Raw genomic sequence first — 10,784 nt, forward strand, 5'->3', positions numbered from 1 at the left:
CTCGGAAGGAGGCTTGAGGCCTCTTGGAAGGAGGCTGAGCCTCTTGGAAGGAGGCTTGAGCCTCTTGGAAGGAGGCTTCTGAGCCTCTTGGAAGGAGGCTTCCAGGCCTCTTGGAAGGAGGCTTCTGAGGCCTCTTGGAAGGGAGGCTTCGAGAGCCTCTTGGAAGGAGGCTGAGCCTCTTGGAAGGAGGCTCTGAGGCCTCTTGGAAGGAGGCTCTGAGGCCTCTTGGAAGGAGGCTTGAGCCTCTTGGAAGGAGGCTTCCAGGCCTCTTGGAAGGAGGCTTCCAGGCCTCTTGGAAGGAGGCTTCCGAGCCTCTTGGAAGGAGGCTTCTGAGCCTCTTGGAAGGAGGCTTCCTGAGCCTCTTGGAAGGAGGCTTCTGAGCCTCTTGGAAGGAGGCTTCGAGGCCTCTTGGAAGGAGGCCTGAGCCTCTTGGAAGGAGGCTTGAGCCTCTTGGAAGGAGGCTTCCGAGCCTCTTGGAAGGAGGCTTCCGAGCCTCTTGGAAGGAAGCTTCCGAGCCTCTTGGAAGGAGGTTTCCGAGCCTCTTGGAAGGAGGCCTTTAAGCCCTTTTGGAAGGAGGCTTCCGAGCTTTTTTGGAAGGAGGCTTCCGAGCCCTTTTGGAAGGAGGCTTCTGAGCCCTTTTGGACGAAGGCTTCCGAGCCCTTTTGGAAGGAGGCTTCGAGCCTTTTTGGAAGGAGGCTTCCGAACCCTTTTGCAAGAAGGCTTCCTAGCCCTTCTGGAAAGAGGCTTCCGAGCCCTTTTGGAAGGAGGCTTCCGAGCCGCTTGGAAGGAGGCTTCCGAACCCTTTTGGAAGGAAGCTTCCGAGCCCTTTTGGAAGGAGGCTTCCGAGCCCTTTTGGAAGGAGGCTTCCGAGGCCTTTTGGAAATAGGCTTCCGAGCCCTTTTGGAAGGAGGCTTCCGAGCCCTTTTGGACGAAGGCTTCCGAGCCCTTTTGGAAGGAGGCTTCGAGCCCTTTTGGAAGGAGGCTTCCGAACCCTTTTGGAAGGAGGCTTCCGAGCCTCTTGGAAGGAGGCTTCCGAGCCCTTTTGGAAGGAGACTTCAGAGCCATTTTGAAAGAAGGCTTCCAAGCCCTTTTGGAAGGAGGTTTCTGAGCCCTTTTGGAAAGAGGCTTCCGAACCCTTTTGGAAGGAGGCTTCCGAGCCCTTTTGGAAGGAGGCTTCAGAGCCCTCTTGGAAGTAGGCTTACGAGCCTCTTGGAAGGAGGCTTCCGAGCCTCTCGGAAGGAGGCTTCCGAGCCCTTTGAAAGCAGGCTTCCGGGCCCTTTTGGAAGGAGGCTTCAGAGCTCTTGGAAGGAGGCTTACAGGCACTTTGGAAGGAGGCTTACAGGCCTCTTGGAAGGAGGCTTCTGAGGCCTCTTGGAAGGAGGCTTCTGAGCCTCTTGGAAGGAGGCTTCCGAGCCTCTTGGAAGGAGGCTTCCGAGCCTCTTGGAAGGAGGCTTCCGAGCCTCTTGGAAGGAGGCTTCCGAGCCTCTTGGAAGGAGGCTTCCGAGCCTCTTGGAAGGAGGCTTCCGAGCCTCTTGGAAGGAGGCTTCCGAGCCCTTTGAAAGCAGGCTTCCGGGCCCTTTTGGAAGGAGGCTTCAGAGCTCTTTTGGAAGGAGGCTTCAGAGCCCTTTTGGAAGGAGGCTTCAGAGCCCTTTTGGAAGGAGGCTTCCGAGCCCTTTTGGAAGGAGGCTTCCGAACCCTTTTGGAAGGAGGCTTCCGAGCCCTTTAGGAAGGAGGCTTCCGAGCCCTTTTGGAAGGAGGCTTCCGAGCCCTTTTGGAAGGAGGCTTCCGAGCCCTTTTGGAAGGAGGCTTCAGAGCCCTCTTGGAAGTAGGCTTACGAGCCTCTCGGAAGGAGGCTTCCGAGCCTCTTGGAAGGAGGCTTCCGAGCCTCTTGGAAGGAGGCTTCCGAACCTCTTGGCAGGAGGCTTCCGAGCCTCTTGGAAGGATGTTTCCGAGCCTCTTGGAAGGAGGCTTCCGAGCCTCTTGGAAGGAGGCTTCCGAGCCTCTTGGAAGGGGGCTTCCGAACCTCTTGAAAGAAGTTCTCTGAGCCTCTTGAAAAGAGGCTTTCAAGCATCTTGATAGAAGGCTTCCAAACCTCTTAAAAGGGAGCTTCTGAGCCTCTTAAAAGAAAGATTCAGAGTCTCTTGAAAGGAGGCTTCCGAATATTTTGAAAGGTGTCCTCCGAGCCTCTAGAAAGAGGCAGCCGAGCATCTTGAAAGCAGGCTTCTGAGCTGCTTGGAAAGAGGTTTCGAGAATCGTAGAAGGATGCTTCCAATCCTCGTGCAAAGAAGCAAAAAAAAAACTCAAGATTTTAGTTCAGAAGCATATTATTAACATATTATTCAACATTTTGTCTCAATCAGGTAGACTGCATTGATTTTTTTTAAATTTGTTCATTTGACGTTTTTGCTTTTGATCTGTTGTCCACAGTCCTTCATACACTGAGCGAGTTGTGGAGGGCACGATTCAATAGACTTTGGTTTACTGATCGTCATGCATATTATGTACAAGACAAATTGAATGATGAAATTAAAAACATTACACTTGATCAATAGATTTTTAATGGAATTTTAATACATCCGCCATTACGCATTTTTGTCCGAGGTACCCCCAGGGGTACATGTACCCCAGGTTGAGAACCGCTGTACTAGAGCATATTTGGGGAATAGGAACAAATCAAAACTGGAAATGACATTTGTTTTGTTGTCTTTTTTCATAGCAACGAGTTTTTTTCGAGTCAGTTTTCGAGTTAGTAGGGTAACTGTACTAATTTTGACCATTTTCTTGATTTGGCCAATTTCTCGCATTAAGAAAATTAAAGCAATTTTCAAGGGTCTTATAAGCTCTAAAAGGAGATATATCCCTTATCTTTCTTCGCGGTTTTGTAAAAAAAATTCATTTTTCAGTGTTGGCCAAATTAGGCACTAAGTTGGCCAAAACCGGTACACTTCCCCTACCCATTTCAATTCATCGAACTCTCATTATCACGATGGTCCGTTCAATATACATACAGATAAGGAGAGGCGGCTGTAATAAGAGTCCAACCTCCCAAACCAAGCCTGGCGTAATGTTTTTGGAGCAGCACATGGTTGCTTTGATAGGGTCTGCTTACGGCACTCCCGTCCTTATATCCAAGGCGAAAGAAAGAGGCAGCAAAGCATGCGATGCTGCTCTGTCTTAAGCGTGTTGTTCAGTAAAGCTTGACTTCCACCACTAGGTTTGCTAGCGTTTTATAATCATGGAAAGACCACATTCTACGGCAAAGATGCCTATATGTTTACTAGGCGGATAGATAACTAAGATAAATTTCCCATCATTTTATAAGTATCTTAGCTCAGATGATCTAATGATGGAATGGTTTGCAATACCTGCTCATAACTCGCAGAGTACAGGGGAGTGGCCCGCCGAACATAGTCCCACCACACCTGTTCTGTGGTAGAGCGAAATGTTTTCTAATTGATGTTAGTCGACGATAAGAAACATGAAAAAATACCTTACAGATGGTATTCTCCGCTAGAAATACCTTCGCTTCTAAATCAAATCAAGCTGCTTCAACCTAGTATTGAAAAGGATCATGCGCAACACAAAACATTAGAATTTATATACAACCTGAGTCAGTCATAATCAAATTGCTGCTACCATTTTCGGTAGAATGATGTAGCTTGGACTCAGAGTCCCAACAGGCAGAAGGACTTGACTGTTGTGCCTTTAAGCTATTTTTACAATGCTTTGACACAATCTTCTGCGAGTACTACACCTAAGCCCCAATTCTCGAAGGGTGGAGTGTCCCTCGACACCTGCTGCCTAATGAACTCACTGTGGATTATAATAAGATAGGCATGTTGTAGTTCTCAAATAATCACTGATATAAACGGAAAAATAAACCATACTGTAGGTTGTGGATTATATTTTGCTCAATTAGAGTTCTATAAAACCATAATGAAACTTCTAATATTAATAGGAAAAGTCATTATAGGTATAATTCTGAAATTTCACCGAAAAAATGTTTAAATATTATGGTATCATGTCTGACTGATTGTCTATGTTTGACAACGAATTTACCACATGCTTACTTCACTGTATTTCCGAATTCCTTATTTTCTGGAACCCTTCCACTGTCATTTAAACCCCCATTCCTCTAAAACAAAGGCAACAAAGAACAACAAATCAAACCATCGGTAAATTGTAGTTATCAATAAGTTTATACGCAAGCTGAATACAGGAATGGAAACAAAAAGCTAACCAACAACATCAAAAAAACAGAATTACATATTGCAATTCGAGTATTTTAGGGAACCGGAGAGTTTGTTGAACGGAACACAAAACCAAGCAAGGTAAGCTATTAAGAACAATTATGAAAACGTGTAAAATATATACAACAATTATTGATAAACAAAACAAACAAAAAAAAGGAAAAGCGAAATGTGCTTGTTATAATGAACCACACGGTAAGATCACAACTGTGAAACAAAAATAAAACTATTTGATATTTAGCTCATAAGTGATAAACTGAAAAATCTTACACGTAACGGTGAAATTGTTTGACAAAATAAAAACAAATCGGAAACTGTGAATACTAATTGTTGATAGTTTATTTTGCTCCTGTGTTACATAGATAAGATCGAATTCATGCAAAGAAGAGAAGAGTAACGCCACACTCCAAGGTGAACGGATCGTTTTTAAATTGTTGTGTAATTAAGTGAAGCGGAGAAGATACCAGGAAACAAAAAAAAAAACCAGAGCTGCGGGAACATCCCGGCTGAAAATATTAGGGAATTAGGGCAAAGTGTAAGTAATTGGACGTTCTATCTGACTTTTCCCCCCGCAACAACGACTTCCTTTTCCTTAACGAACAAACTCCGGCGTGTCGATTGAGTTCTGCTCTCACACACTCTCTCTAGCTCTTTACCCTTCCTCCCTTATCCTTATCGCGTAGTTGATGGGTTCAGTTTACCCCCTCCCTCTCCCATCAAATCTTGCAAACTTCTTCGAACGCAAAGAACATCAACTTGTATCTTGTGCCAAATTTCTCCGAGGAAGATGAAAAACGTACGAACCTACTCTACAGAATCTACATACCCACTACACATAGCACTTTCTCACTCACTGCATAACAAAGAAACTCGGACTCGGTAGTTGCTCGCTTCGTTATGGTAAGAAAATTATTTTGCATAATCTTCCCATTCGGTTCCAGCCAGCAGGAGCAGCAGCAGCAGCAGCGGCCCTATAACCCCCTTCAAAGGGATCCCTGGATGCTTTGGGTTTGTGGAAGCTGACTGAAACTTTCGGGTTCCAATCCGGTGGTGGCGCTGCTCTTGGGCGTACAGACACAGTCACACTCACGTACAACACATGCCCCTATTCGGCATCCAATTTCAGTTATGATAAATTATTTGGCTGCTTCTTTGTGTTTGGGCGATGCCGGCGCGCGTGGTGTGGTTGGTGACGATGATGGCGACGTCACCGAACCCAATTTCTCGGAGGATGTTCAGCTGGGGAGCAAGCGTTCCTCCGACTTTCGTTCGATCGATCGATCGACAATGATGCGGTGGGTCACGCCCCAGGTTTGTGCAAGCATCCAATCAAGAAATTCCATCACTTCGTCACTTTGGTACGGCGATGAATGGAAGGTTTGATGAGACGAGAATAAATTTGATTATTTTTGTTTCGGGCGTCTTTCGGTACCGAAGGCAACAAAGTTTCAATGCCCGATGTGTAATGCTTGATTAACCGAGCTCTTGTTTTCGAAGCTACCTTTACACACACATTGGATAGAATAATAAATGTATAGAATATATTGAGATGGTATGATACAAAGCAAAAAGGTCCTCGATGTCTTAAATTAATCTTGAATTTATTTCCGAATTGTCTATACCAATGGATTTATCTGAAATTTATTTACAGCAAAATCAACCATTCCATGTTCTGTAAAATTTTTTAAAATTCCATCAACATGAAAAAGCCAGAATTCAATTTTTCAGTTTTCCACCCACTTACATAAATGTCCGGAGAATCGATTCTGACCTGTATAAATCGGCGAAATGAGAACAGTTTCTAATCCAGTTAGACAAAAACCAAAAAAAATACGACCTCCAAGTTCAGCATTTACTCGATTCCCATTTGTATGATACCACCGACACGTTCCAGAGTCGGTAGTTACATTTTCATAATCCCTGGCGCGATTCACCCTTCGCCAGCTGTTCGCCAACGGAGGTGTCCCGCAGAAAAGAGCAAAAAGAGCAAAGTTTCCCAACAGGCCGTTCCCTTGGATGGTAAAGATGACGACGGCGACGACGACCTGTATGTGGTATGGGAATAAAGCTCTTTCCGCTGCACTGCAATATCCTCTTCTCTGTTATTCGACGTTGCTACAATCCAGTCAGACCAGACTCGAGAGCTCCACGGCGGCGGAGGCGCGTTGTTGAAAGGTCGTACATAATTAACGTGGCCGTGATAACGCGATATGTCGTCCTCGGCGTTGTTGGTTGGTTGGTCGGATTGGGCCGGGTTAGGAAGGTTAGGGTTGTCGCGTTCGCCGAGATTGGGGCGCACGGGGCGGGAAAAATCACTTCCAGCATTAAAATTCGAAAACGAAAAGTTTTCCACCGATGCGATGTAATGGGCTGATGAGAGGAACCGGTTCTCGCACATTTCACGAATCCCACCGGGCTTTTCGTTCGTTCGTTCGTTCGTTTTGGCGATGATGCCAATGGTGAAAAATTGAACTACGGCCACGGGTGCTATCGTTCCGGAAGAAGCTCGAGATGTGTCGCTTAAGTGGGGGACGAACGGAATCGGCTTGATTAAAAATGCATAAGCTGAGGTTGCGCAAAATGATAAAATGGGTTGTGGAATTTAAATAAGAAATACTACAACGCTGGCGGGAAAGACGTTGAACTTGGAAAGGTGTGGACGGTTGGGATTGAGGGAGGCTTCTTCAGCTAGCAGGTGGTGGAATTTGTGAGAAGACAAAGATGCTTTCACAAGTGCTTGTGCGGTTGCTCGGGAATGGAATTATTCAGAATTTAATATCAACACGGGACGCTTCCGTTATCGAACTTCGGGAGAGCAATGCGGAACAGTTTGTAATGCGGTTGCTGTTGTTTACGAAAAGAGGATTGAGCTCGTTGATGTTGGACAATGTTTCCAGGAGACCACTAAGTTTGCGAGACGATTTTCGGTATTGCTGATTTGCTTCTATAATATTCAATGAAAGGTAGTTTGATCTGAGACGGGTTTAGAACTTTGCCATTCAATTCCACTACGTTTTGTTATCTTTACAGATATGTATTTCGACCTCAACTGTGAGGCCGTCTTCGGTGTATCGACTCGTGTATTGACTTGAAGTCGAGTTGTAGGAAAACCTTCCCACTATTCAACACATTTTGGAATTCATCCTCTGGAATGAGTTATTGAAAATCTACTAAATGATCAACTCAAATTACTAAATAATAAAAAACGTCCTTGCTATTCTCACACGTAAAATGTGCCATGGATGTTGATGATAATGTCAAGCATTACTGGGTTTATTTCCTCGGATATAAGACTTTACTCTCGCTCAAAGTTTAAAATAATCGAAAATATTTGGTGAAGTCCAACTTTCTTTACTTGGCAGCTCACTTCCAGACACTTCCAAACCACCGGCTCTGGGCTGTTAATATACAGCAGCAACTCCCCAGTCAATCGGAATTGATGAAATCGACTTGATGGACGACACACTCACGTCCGTCGAGAAACCGGAAGGGCCCAGCCGTGCCCATAACAGCTCCTCTACCGAAGTCGAACCCACCTCTCAGACCCTATCCAAAGCTGACTCCCAAGATACTTCTCGGATCTCCCCTGACCCTGTCTTCCTCTCACTCCTCCCCATCAAGGAGAGAGTGAACTCAGGTGACGTTACGCCGAAACGATCGGCAACCGCAGAACGATCTGCACATTCGACACCCACCAGTGTCACTAAAGCGCGGGTATCTCCTAAAACTTCCGGCCTCAGGATCGCCGGGAAGAGGAATATCGCCAGCACGTCGCCAGATCCAACCACCGAGCCCAAGAGTATCCCAAAAACCCAACGGCTTAACGCCAAGAACAGCGGTTCTACCGCTAAATAATTCAACTCCAATATTACAGCCTCCAACGTGCCACAAATCTCGAACACCACCAACACCAATGAGCCGACGTCGGACCCAGGTAGCCGAGGCACCATTGGACCGGACGCTATACCCCAACCGGAACCTTTGGAACGACCCCGGCGCCTGGTAAAGGCCGAGGACGAAGAATTACAATGTGGAGCCCTAGATCGTCGGAGCGCCGGTAGACCGGACGTCAAAACCCAACCGGAACGACCGGACCGACTTCGGCATCCAGAGGACGAAGAAATAAAGAAGAGCTTGTCCAGATTCTTTGGTAGTCGGGCCCCCCCAGTGCGGACGTCATTCCCACACCGGAACTGGGGAACAACCTCCGGCACCATTGGATAGACGGAAGAGGGACGCATCATCCCCCTACAAGCCTAGCAAGCGCAAGGTATCAAGCCGCTGTTTCTCCGGTGGACTCTGAGGGAAGCAAGCGTTTTCCTGTTGGCGTTCTCGGAACGCTTTTTTACTCCCCGACGGACGACGTGGGATGCAAGCTGCAAGCGCAAAGCAAACATCTTCAAGTCACCACAAACCTCTCCCTCTTTCCAAGGCCGCTTTCCGGGCAACCCGGGGACTTCCACCCGGGCCATAAGTCCCAACAGTTTCAGCGTATAACCCGCCAACCCGCACGTTTCCCGGGGAAATAAGATAGGTGGTTTAAGCGCCACTCCTTTCGGAGACCACCTTCCAGATATAGGGCTGCCCGGCCGCTGAGACCCCCAGGGAATGGGTCTAATTACTCCCGTTTTCAGAGAGGGAACGAATCGGGTGACGTAAGACTGGGGGTGAAGACAATGAAGGGGAAAAGGGGAAGGGAAATCGATTTACTAGCGCAGGAATTAGGCGATTGCGAAACAATACTTACGCCCTTTTATCATCACTGGATGACCTGAAAGAACCTGCGAATCCTGCTATAAAAGAATAGGGAGTTATCGTGGTTGTTTCGGGGAACCGCCCCAGCAAAATATAATAAATAATAAAAATAAATTAACGACCGATTAACATGCTAAACTTTAACCAACTTTATTCTCGCATTGCATTCGGGATAGACTTTTACGAACGACGGTTCGCCTGCATTTATGCTACCAGCATTAACAAAACAACATATCACTACAAATGTTCAGAACAGATTCATTTTCACATACATATATTTCTCTTCATGTTTCCATTCTCCTCTCTGCCTAGGCCTACTGTTTGCTTTCCCTTACTCTCTCTTTCTCTATCTAACCTCTGTCTTCATTCGGAGCGTGTGTTGAGTTCTATGCGTGCAGTGTGTTCATTCCGTGTCGGTTTAGGTGTGTGTGCTCAGAAGCGTGGCTGTCAGCGCAAGCGCGGGGACTAAGGACAGCCACGTGAAAGTTTCGATTGGCACGCTACTTACTGCTAGTTCTTCGGTAGCGGCGGGAACTGAGCCATGCGCATGGACTTACTTAATCATGCATGATTACTTACGGTTTGCTTTGCGTACGCTTTTGGTGGAGGGAATTCGAAAATCAAACGGTCGTTCATTCGATGAGCACCGTTGATCGAAGCTCGCGTCGCTGACGTTGACGCAGATGATATTCCCTCCGGTCTGTGGGCTTCACGCGACGGCGTCGATGAACTACCGACAGTGCGCAATTTGACGATGAACTCGGATGACTGCAACCTCTGCCTAGGGCGCGATGAAACGTACGCAAGCCCTCTTCCGGTCGACGTACTTCCGGGAAACCCTCGTAGCTGACAGTGGGGTCAGAAGCGATCGTTGGCTTTGGGGTGCGATGTGTGGGGTTTCGCAGTATGCCACAAACCTAATTAAACACGTGGTGTCGTTCGACGACATGATTAGCACACACACATAATGTACACAATATTGACCGACAAATTACCTGCACAATACTAAAACGCACGCACGAAACTAGTAGCTATACGGAACTTGGCACTTTTCCTTAGCTGACTCAACTAATAAGGAAAGACTTTAGTAAAATTAATTAAATTAAAGCATGCTAATATTTTATTTACCTTTAAACACACATCACGGCGCGACACTTAAAATTCGATCACTCCTGCCTCTTCCACTAGCCAGAACGAAATGATCGATCGAGGTCAATTTTCCCTCAGATCAAGGTGCGTATTATTAATTGCCTTCGCAATCATAACCTTCGGGAAATCCTGAGAGGAAATCCGAAGGTTGGATAATTCCCACGCTCGCGAAACGATCAAGGTTAAAGGGAGGGGGATTAGTCTACGCGAAAGGCTTTACATCACCCAGCTCGCTAAATCTGAGAGAGCGGACCCATTCGGGATAAGTTCAATATCCCCTGAATGCATTCCTCCGGGGGTCAATGCACAGCAGCAAGCGCGCAAATTTCATATCTGCTGCTATCACTTTTCCCTTTTTGGGCGGTTACAGCATGTGCGAGTTGGCTAGGGTAGGAACTCATTTAAATGAATGTCTGTGGGACGCTACTCGTGAATTCGAAGATATATTCATGCAACGGGTGTACTTTCCAGTGTTAGGCTGGTTCAAACTAATTACAATATTACGGATATTTAATGCTGAAGGAAATACGATAACATTTAAAGAACGGACATGCTCGTTACAAGCGTCTTGGGCTCCCCGGGCACTCCAACCCGGGTGATAAGTCCCACATCTGTGGCTCCTCTCCCACT

At 46.6% G+C, this 10,784-nt stretch overlaps 1 long non-coding RNA gene across 1 annotated transcript; it reads right to left on the reverse strand.

Annotated features, from left to right (window-relative positions):
* Positions 1–9,030: 9,030 nt before the first annotated feature.
* On the reverse strand, positions 9,031–10,188 carry LOC134219109 (uncharacterized). The gene is made up of 3 exons (XR_009981488.1): positions 10,134–10,188; positions 10,001–10,073; positions 9,031–9,922 (listed from the first exon to the last, which is right to left on the reverse strand). It is a non-coding gene; the product is annotated as an uncharacterized LOC134219109 (long non-coding RNA).
* Positions 10,189–10,784: the final 596 nt, after the last annotated feature.

This window comes from Armigeres subalbatus, chromosome 3 (genome assembly GCF_024139115.2).
Source record: "Armigeres subalbatus isolate Guangzhou_Male chromosome 3, GZ_Asu_2, whole genome shotgun sequence".
NCBI classification, from domain to species: Eukaryota; Metazoa; Arthropoda; class Insecta; order Diptera; family Culicidae; genus Armigeres; species Armigeres subalbatus.